The sequence below is a fragment of the Gavialis gangeticus genome, unplaced genomic scaffold (genome assembly GCF_001723915.1).
Source record: "Gavialis gangeticus isolate Ggan-Ray unplaced genomic scaffold, GavGan_comp1, whole genome shotgun sequence".
NCBI classification, from domain to species: domain Eukaryota; kingdom Metazoa; phylum Chordata; order Crocodylia; family Gavialidae; genus Gavialis; species Gavialis gangeticus.
Window position 1 is genome coordinate 112,068,394 of NW_017729024.1, and position 10,690 is coordinate 112,079,083.

The 10,690-nt window shown below is 41.4% G+C and overlaps 1 protein-coding gene across 13 annotated transcripts in view; it reads left to right on the forward strand.

The window, feature by feature from the left end:
* The first annotated feature begins 10,275 nt into the window (after positions 1–10,275).
* MPDZ (multiple PDZ domain crumbs cell polarity complex component) overlaps positions 10,276–10,690 on the forward strand; it is a 160,769-nt gene continuing 160,354 nt past the window's right edge. For 6 of the 13 annotated variants that reach the window (XM_019517582.1, XM_019517586.1, XM_019517583.1 and 3 more), the window contains exon 1: positions 10,277–10,460. The gene's annotated coding sequence lies outside the window, so the exon portion shown is untranslated. Of the gene's footprint in view, positions 10,461–10,690 lie in introns of all 13 variants that reach the window. The other 7 variants (XM_019517587.1, XM_019517593.1, XM_019517591.1 and 4 more) reach the window with 2 other exon arrangements.

Below are 10,690 nucleotides of genomic sequence, written 5' to 3' on the forward strand. Positions count from 1 at the left end.
ACTGGCCAAGTTCGCCGATGACACCAAACTTTGGGGCAAAGCATCCACACCAGAAGACAGGCGAGTGATCCAGGCTGACCTGGACAGGCTCAGCAAATGGGCAGATGAGAACCTGATGGTGTTTAACATCGAAAAATGCAAGGTTCTTCACCTTGGGGAAAAAAACCTGCAGCATCCTTATAGGCCCACAGTGCTATGCTGACTAGCACTATGGAAAAAAGAGACTGGGGGGTCATCATTGACCACAAGATAAGCGTGATCCTGCAATGCGATGCTGTGGCTAGTAAAGTAACCAAAACGCTGGCTTGCATCCATAGACGCTTCTCAAGCAAATCCCGGGACATCATTCTCCCCTTGTACTCGGCCTTGGTGAGCTGGAGTACTGTGTCCAGTTTTGGGCTCCACAATTCAAAAACCATGTGGAGAAGCTTGAGAGAGTCCGGAGAAGAGCCACACGCATGCTCAGAGGTCAGGAAAACAGATCTTACGACGACAGGCTGAGAGCCATGGGGCTCTTTAGCCTGGAAAAGCGCAGGCTCAGGGGTGATCTGATGGCCACCTATAAATTTATCAGGGGTGACCATCAGTATCTGGGGGAACGTTTGTTCACCAGAGCGCCCCAAGGGATGACAAGGTTGAACGGTCATAAACTACTACAAAACCATTTCAGGCTCGACATAAGGAAGAATTTCTTTACTGTCTGAGCCCCCAAGGTCTGGAACAGCCTGCCATCAGAGGTGGTTCAAGCACCTACATTGAACACCTTGGATGGTTATCTTGCTAGGATCCTATGACCCCAGCTGACTTCCTGATCTTCCGAGGTCCCTTCCAGCCCTAATATTTATGAAATCTATGAAACACCAATGCTATTAAGGTGGTGCAAAAGGATTTAGCCTGCTTTAAAGTGTTGTGTACACATGCCCCTTATTTTGTCTATACATGGTCTTATGTAATACAAAAAAACCTTAGGACCTACATAATAATTGCTTCAACTAGATAGAGCTGATTGATTACAAGAAGCATTAAGTAGCCAAATATTTATCTTTATTTAGTGGAAAATGGCAACATACAAGAAGCAGTGGGCCTCATGTCAGGTAGTGATGTTTCAGTGATAAGGTGCAGAACTATATGATAAATTATACTCAGGCACACTGGACTACATCACCATAGTCCCACTAATCTAACTTCAGAGGATTTATTCTAAAAATAAAGCAACCTGTTATAGAACTATTTCCTCCTTTCCCCACTAATATGGTTTCCTCTGTTGCTCAAATACACTTTGATTTAGCTGTTTACAGAACTGGTTAGGTCCATTAACTTCTTTTAGCTAAATATGGGCCCAAGTGTTCATTAATGCACCCGAGTTACTGTGCATTAAGTTTAGTACTTGGTTAACCAAATACTAATTCAATAAGCAGTAACTTGTGCTACTGCGCAGTAGTGCTGGTGCACAGGGTTTTTTTGCCACTTACTGCACAGTAGCCTAATAACACTTTGCAGCAGCATATTAGCATGGTTTTTGACCAGCATGCTACTGCACAGTGTTATTAGGCTACACCGCAGTATGTGTTTCATGTAGACACGCCTTGTATTTCTTTGTTTCTATTCCCTTTTCCATACTATATCCCATTAATCAGCTGAGTGTCTGGGGCAGTGGTAACACATGGAGGCAACAGCAATTTCCAGCTGCTGGTGTAGCTGCATGGCTGTGGTAGCAGCTGTTATTTCCAGGCTACACACATACACTCAAGCCCATGCCTGTGGCTGCTGTCCTGGTTGTCCCCATCTGAGTTATGCTACTGCTGAATAAGGTTACACAATAACTTCCAACGTATGATCTTAATATCAATAACAACTTATTAACCCTAAACTTGCTCAGACTCTTCTAGTTGTATTTCATTTTAAACCATAGCATATAGGAACTATCCTTTTTAACCAATTCAAACTATATTAAAAAGATACCGTGTCTCTTTAAATCCTGGAACAACTGTTGTATTGAAGCCGATATCACATGTTGCTTCTGGACTGCGCCCCTTGAAGCATTCCTGAAAAAGCCTCTTTAAAGTAGCCCATCTGTGACGAGCCTGTCAAATCTGTGGTCACTTTGGGAAAAGCACCACCGTTTTTAAAATAGCTTTAATCTGACCAAACCAGACTCTCCTGTTTTGAATAATCTATGATAAGGTTAATGTGCTTTGTCACTTATTTGGCTACATTTCTCTGCTAAGGGCCAAGCCTGTGGTTTTAAACAATCATGTTTGTGAGTAAATAAATGCCCTTTTAATTTGCCATAACTTCATTTTTTTGTAGTTATGAATAATTAACATACCTTTTATCACATTTTTTACTTCTTTCTACCTTAAGGGCCATACTCTCCCCTTAAGGCACATGTGTAACTTCCAACAGCAATAACAACAGTTATGAAGTATGTCTCCAGGGGAGATAGTGTCCCTAAAAAAAATCCTTAAAATGCAAATCTATGCAATGTTCTTGCCAAAATATATGCTCCAGTAAGTGAAACTAATATTCTGTGTTTGCCAGCACAATAATCCAAAGACAGAATGAATTCTAAACACCAAACTTAAGAGGACGTTCCTAATTTTAACTTTCCATAATGAAGTGGAAGGTATTACCATCAACAATATATTTGTCTCTTTTGCCATCAGATTTTTAAAAAAACATAATTAGTTTAGAAATATGAGCATATATTTCTAATGATACTACTGCATGTTGCATTCTCTCCAAATTTAAAAGAAAAAGTGGATGTGTGGAGATCCATATAGAAGTTATACATATTATATGTTATGTTAACAGAGAATTAGGCCAATATTTGTTTGTTCTGCTTTTGTATAAATTTTCCAATGATGCAAATCTACTGAATTTACTGAAATGATAAGATTTACCTGGATGTAACTGAGGAAATAATTTGACTGAGGAAAAAAAGTATTTAAATCTTCTATTTTTCTTTTATTCTCATAATTTAGGTTGAATATAAAGAAATTGTGTGTTTAAATTGGTGACTTATTTTTTATTACCATGCATGTGATACAAATTTGCCAGTAATGAAAATGTTATTCATTTTTTAAAAAGAATAAGCTTCTAAAATATTTTAAAATTATATGTTTATTTGAATTTAATGTTATTGAAAGGGGTTTATTTGGGGTTTTCAGAATTTATTTTTAGTGTGTGCTTCCTTTGTATCAGAAACAAAATTTATAATCAAAGAATTATAAACATAAAAACATTTTCCCTTCTCTGTTTCCCCCAAAACATGTACTGGATCCCTTATTACCTATATACGAATACAGGTTTCCCTCGCTTTGTGTGGTACATATGTTCTGGAAAATGGTGCATAACTCAAATTTGCATAAAGGGCACCCACTTTACAATGTAACAAATAGGGATGTGTTCCAAGACCTCAACTGTACTGACCCCCAGACCCATTTCTACCACTTTTACAAGACATTTTGGTACTTACTAGCAGCAGACAGTACACACAAGCCCATGGCACTATCTTAATAGGGTGGCAAGTAGAGAAACAAGTGTCACAGACAGCAAGCAAGGAGCACAGATCCACACAGAAGACTATATTTTGGTGTGCCTCACTCCCACAATGCACTGCACAAAGCAGCTGGCTGTGGGCTTCCACCACACTCGTCGCATAAGAATGAATTTACCTCACATATAACAACTTTCTGGTATATAAAGGGTCATTGTATAATAGTGAATTCGCATATGCAGAACCTGCATAAAGTGAAGGAAACCTGTACTCCATTTTATAGCAGAATACCCAGATGGCAGAGTGGCCACGTACAAATGTATCAGCTCACTTGACTTTCAGGGCAATAAATTTATTTGATTTAAAAAGGTGTACCATGGCCAAAGTAAGCCAAATTAAATATAAAAGGTTTTTGTGAACACATTTATTCTTTAGGAAATGGACTGGAACCATCAATTCATTACACATAGGCCATTTAATAGCCATAGGATCAGAGGGCTGAAAAGGACCTATAAGGCATTATTCTGGTCCTAGGAAAGTTAATAGGCACAGACAGAAATTACATTTGTTGCTCCATCGGCCCCTTGAAAACCCCTTAAAAAAGAGTGCAGATGCAGAATGCTCTGATCACACAACAAATTAAACCTCATTATATAAGGGTTTAAATGAAGGTGCTCCGAAGAAGCGTGCCTTCAGTAATTTCTGTCTGCTCTGGCAGCTGGACTGCTGCAGCCTAGCCCCACCCGCAGTGCTGTCTCAGGATGGGAGGGGGAAGGCAGGGGAAGGAGGTCTGTTCTGGGGTTTGCCCAACTGCACGGGGCGGTGGGGGGTGGGGGTGTGTGTGGAGGGAAGCTGGTGAACTGGACTCCGCCAGGGTGGGGTGCTTTATTCCTCCACCAGAACAGACCTCCCTCCCTGGCCTTCTCCCCCTCCCATCCTGAGACAGCACCAGAGCTGGGAGGTGAGGGGGTGGGAAGCTAGGGGAAGAGGCTGTAGGCACATAGCATTTCTTGCTGGATTGTCTCCAAATTGGAGCTGGATCCCTGACCCTCCAAACCCTATAGCTAACATCTGAGTTGAGAGGGTCGGTTTAACTAATCTCTGTGAAGCACCATGAGTTAGACCAGGGAGCTGCACTTCTGTCTGCATCTAACATGCAATTCAGGTGGGAAGAGGACTGGATGCCAGTTCTCATGTCATCTGAACCAGACTTATACAGTGAGATAGCTTTATCTCATTACTGATTTATTTACAGTATGATAGGATTATTTTTTTAATAAAACTTTCAAATAGTATTCCAATAAATTGTATGGATGCTAATTTTTATACTTGGTGCACTTAGTTGTTTTAAAAATATGAATTTCCTGTTTATATTTACTTTGTAATAAACCCAGGTACCGTACATTAGTACTAGTGCTATCCGGTCTTAATAGTAAAACTTTACTAGAAAAGCTGAATGAAGAAGGTATACATCTCATGTAATACTGATATGCATGACAGAAAATGGCTCATGTTTCAGGGAATGGAACGGAATATTAGTGGGCACTAATTTAATTTATTCAACATGTACTACTCTACTTCTTCCTTTAACTGCCTGCTCTTATATAAAAGTCTATAATATAAAGCATTATAGGTTTTCTTATAGTGCTCTTTGAATTCGGGATTTCACATGATACTTTAAGCTGTTCATAGCTTCCACGTATGGTTAAATATATGTATAATGTACCCATACAGTTGGGTATTTTGTTTGTGTTCAGTTTTACAGAAATTTTGATTTTAATGCTCATACGGATTTCCTCCCTACCTTCTCCTCCCCCTAGTCAAGAATGGAAATAATACTTCTTTCAATACAATTGCAAGACAAAAAGATCTGATACAACTAATTACTTTGTATCATCATATAATAACCAGTAAATTCTACTGAAGCTTTAACAGCACACCATTCTCTTTCTGCAGAGGGAGGGGAGAAAGAACATGTCTTTTTCATTGTGGAGTCTGAGTAACTTGTTTATTCTTTTGCCCTCTGTGGTAGCACCTCATCTAAAAAGAAAACCAGAATAAACTGGCTAATTAATCAGGCATCCTATTGCTTACCAACTGTCTTTCCACTTGGCCTTCTAAACCCATTAGCAAGTATATCCACAGGACAATCTATATAGTTATCTTCGTGGGTATTTTCCTTTACTAAGCCTTTGTCCATATTAAGAGAGTCTGTGCTAGTGGAACAGAAATGTTACATTGATACAGATTCCTAATATATGTTGGACCAGTATGAAGTGAGGCTTATAGTGCACTACAAATATACACTACACTTGAAAGAGGTTGTCCTACAGTAAATATTATTACAAACCCAAGAGATGGTACCTTCTGAGAGTCATTCTAGCCTGCCATGTGCTACATGTAAACCTATTGGTTTCTCACATTTAATTTCAGTGGAATGTCATGGAGTATGGGCAGGGCAGAGCAGTTAGTAACACTTATACCTTTGGTCCTGTATTTATTCTGTTTTTCTGCAATTTTTATATTTATTTAGTAATATTAAAAGGTAGCAATTATACAGGCAAATCAGCTGTACTTTGCTTTTTAAGTTTAAATCTGGCACAAATAAAAGAAGCATATGCAAACTGTGACACTTAAAACTGTGAAGAAATATACTGGAACCCAATAGTGATAATAATAATGATAATAGTACCTTATTATCATAGTCAAAACTGTGACATGTTAGTTAATAAAAAGGTTCAGAAGATAAATCAGAATATAATGGATTACAACATTTAGGCAGTATTAGGCAGAACATCTTGACCACTTTTAAAGTGTAGGGCTAAAGAATACATAAAAAGGAACATGAGCAAGCTTAGTGGATGTCAATTCAAGTAGTAAAGGACCTCCTTAACTAATAATCTGGAATTCTTTTAAGAAGTTTTTAGAATATCTAGCTTGTCAAAACTTTTATGTAAGGTATAAAAGAGAGTCTCCAACAGGCAGTTAAATAAGGCTGTGGATAGAAAACTTTTTTATTTTATTTCATATAAGAGATGCAATGCAGAGAAACTTTCAGATTTTATTGGTTCCCGAGTTCAGTACCATGGCTGCATGAATTCGCTCTGTATTATTTGGGATGCAGTACCATTCCATTTATTTAAAAACACATTTTTCACTCTGTTTGAAATGAATATGTGTAGCCTGGGTGTACATGGGTTTGCACTCCCCTCTCCAATTGAGGGAATTATTGGCAGGGCAGTGTGCTGCAGAGGGACACAAAAGCCCAGCGGCCACTTCCATTCCCTATAGAGTCAGGCCCAGTCAATCAATTACTTAACTATATATGAATTTATTATTACAACAAAATCACTAAAGACACACACACACACACACACACACACTTATTTAAAAATACAGATGAACAATAGAACAACCCAGAACAAAGAATGTTGATCAGGCAACCTTATAACTCTATTAATATACAAACTATTGCTTCAGCTTATTCATGTAAACTATAAGGCACAGTCTACAAATATAACCAGCAATCCTTAGACTACCAGGGCAGGTGCCCCACACCCAAGGTACCACCACAGGTAAGGAGATGGAGGGGCAAGAAAAGGAGAAGGAGACCCCCAAAGACTCCTAAGCTCCCCCACTATCACTCAAGAGCAGCCCATGTGGTCCTTCACAACACTGGGGATCCCTCCCCTGTGGGGACCCTCTCTCCAGGGTAACTTACTACTCCACAGTCCTGCAGGGTTGCCTCCCATTCTCCAGGTTGAGCTCTGTTCCCCGCTGGGCTTTTCTGCTGCCTGACTCTGCTGCTGCCAGCTTGGCTAAGGGCCACATACACCACTGCATGTAGTGGGTGCTTCACCTTGTGCTAGGGGTTGGAGGCCTAGACAGCCTTGGGCAGCACCGGGGCTTAGTCTACTCCTGGACCCTCTGAGCAGCGTCTTATGCACTGCATTGTTGTCCCGAGCCACCTTGAGCATCTCCCAGTGTCTTTCACTCTCCGTACAGAGCCTCCTACACTGAGCTCCCAGCCTCATGCTGGGGGTTGTGGATCTGAGCCATGCAAAGGGCTCCAAAGAACCTGCTCTGTGCACTGGCTTGTGCACTATGTCTCTGGCTGCACACCAAAGGATGCAGACCTGAGCCACTTCACGCAGCTCCCAGGGTCTGGATGCCGTGCTGCGTACCGAAAGCCTAATTGCTGGAGCCATCCACCACTCCCCACTGATAGTCTTCAGGGGGACTTCTGGGCTACTGCTTTGCCCTGCTGAGCAGCTCTCCTCAGCTCTTCTAAACCCCACTCTTTGTTCCTGACGCATCTCCCTCATACTGGGCACGCAGCTCCTTTTATACGCTTCAGGGCTCTGCCCCTGAAGTCTTCCAGACCTGACAGTTTGCAGTCTTCAATCAGGTCCAGGACAGCTCTTCTCCCCCTCCCCTCAGGAAAGGGGAGTGACTTTATTTCTCTTGCTTCCTCCTGACTGGTGGACAGGTTCTACCAATCAAAACAGTAGGATCTCAAGCCTGGGACTCAACCCAAGCTCTGAAAGGTAAACCCGCTAGCTATATATGTATGTATATTATGTACCTTTCAGTATGTTTATGGTAGTGTTTATAATTCAGTTAAATTTTGATAAATCAAACAAATCAAAACAAAAACACTCCAGGCAAATTAACAACAAGTACAAGGCTCTAGCAGACAGAGGGATGATGTATTTAGTAGTGAAGACGAGCCTTCTTTCTGGTACTGAGGATGCTATTACAACTTGAGTAAACATGGAACAAGGGGCAATTTCCTGGTGAGAAACTGAGATAAGATACTAACTCCAGTGTCATTTGCTAGATGAAAAGTGTTCACTAAATAGAAATCAAAGCCTTTAGCATATACAAGGAAAAGGCAAACAACAAAACAGTGGGACCTTCTTACATTGAAAATAAATGTTGTTGTCATCACTATAATTTTTTTTTATTATTTGGACATTTGTATACTTGTAAAAGGCATAGAGAATTATTCTTTATATGTTGCTTAGTTTTTAAAATTATTTAAAATTCTAACAAAAGCTTTAAAACAAATTAAGGAAAAGGCACCTTATGTTTAGCCTCATGCACAACTTTTAAAAAATAACCTTTTTTTAGTTTAAAATTTCCAAAGGTTTGCCCTTCTTCGTCTTCTGGCTTCAAGCCTTAGATAAAATTCCCACTTCTCATACCAAACAGCAAGATACATGTTTCCATTATACTTTAAAAAGAAATATGTCTTTTTCCCACCTCCCTGACAGATTACTTTGCTAACTGTTCTATTTTACTTCTGAGGAATTATAAATATACACATACATATATGTGTGTGTGTGTATATATATATATATTTCATGTTCAGCTACTATTAGAAGGGAAAACAGAAAAAATAAAAAGACTACTGGGTTTACAATTAATGGCGGGGGAGAGGCCTTCTTACATTCTTTCTTCAGTTAATGTAGTTTGGCTTAATTTTGTAAAAGAAACCCAAATAAACATATTATTGGCCTAATGTATCAGGTGTGAAACAAGTTTTCAAGGGAAACAGTGGACACCATCACTTGAAATATTTAAAGGGACAACATCCATTAAAAGTTGTATGGGTCTGATTTTTCCCCCGTATTTGTTTACAGATACATGTTAGAAATACAAAAATAGATTTTATAGACTTGATGGCACATGCTTTAGACAGCTATAATGGCCCCAGGTGTGCTTAGAGAGAGACAGAGAGAGTGTGTGTGTATGCACTAAACCCCTGTACTTGTTAAATAGTGGCTGCAAGACCAGACTAATTGGAAAACCACACTAATTGGTGAAGGAGTGGGGATGTCATGTGTTGTACCTGAAATCTAAATAACTGCCTTAAAAATGGGGAAAAAATACTTCACTCGATTGCAGTTGGCAAAAGGGAGGTCATCTGTTATACCTGAAATCTAAAGAAATGTGTTTTTAAAAAAGGAAAAATATAAATACTTCATTAGATTGCAGTTGTCACAGGCAGGACAGAGGGGAAAGTAATCTGTTGTACCTAAAATCTGAAGAGCTGCTTTAAAAAAAAAAAGAAAGGAAAATTATAAAGCCCTCGTAAGATGGCAGGTCCTTTCAGACAGATCTCTGAGAAAGTTGCACACCACTACCTGGCCATAGTGATCACACACCTCTCCACTGGGTTTTTTGTCTCTACATTGTGTGCAGCTGGAGGCAGTTTTGTGTGTCACTGCAGTGCTTCCCAGCCTTTATTTTCAGTATTTTCTAAAGGGGGGGAGGGTGGTATAGAAAAACAGGAGGAGGAAGCAGTCTTTGGCAGGCAGATTCAAAGATGTGAGGTGCTGGGTCTTTTCTAGCTCCATCTCCTGCCTGATTCCCCCTGGAGAGAGAGGGAGAGAGACAGAGAGGGGCAGAGCACCCAGGCCCCTTCCGAGCTGGGGTGTTGGTTTTAGCCGCGTTGGTTTAAGGATACAGGCAGATCAGGCTCTTTGGGTAGACTTTTATTAGACCAACTACAATAAATCGCTGGAAAACAATTGTTCTTTGCAAGTTTTCAGGCACAAGCACCCTTCCCCATGCCTGACGAAGGGTGTTTGTGCCCCAAGGCTTGCACAGGACTAGCTCAGGGCTCTGAAAGCTTCTTCCCCGGGCAGCATGCGGGCCCCTCCTGTTGCTGCCTGCTGTTGTCATGGTTCCTCCTCTTCCAGCCAGCTCCCTGGGCTCGGCTCAGGAGGGAAGGGGAGGAAGACGCGGGGGCTGGGCGTCTAGCCGCTCCATGGCTGGGCAGGATTAAGTTTCATGGTAGCCTCCCTGCATATGTGCGGCCGCTTATCCTGCAGTTCCGTTACCTCAGAGAGAAGGGAAGGGGGGTGGGCAGCCAAGCCAGGAAGCGAGGGCTACAAGCCACCCCCCACCCCTGCAAGCTCCGACCCTCCCTGAGGCCGCTGCAGCGGCGACCGGGGTAAGCGGGACGCGCGGGGCTGTGGGGGTGGGGGCTCGTTGCAGCGCGGGGGCTTCTACAAGGCGGATAATGCAATGCAATGCAATGCAATACAATAGTAGGCGCCCTCCCCACCAAGTTGTTTGCATTGCGGCCGCAGCGGGGGGGCAGCCTGTTGCGTGGAGAGTTGGGTGCATCCCCGGGCCGCGGGAAAGGGGCTGCGTAGCCTTGTTTACTGGGGGGGGGGGGGG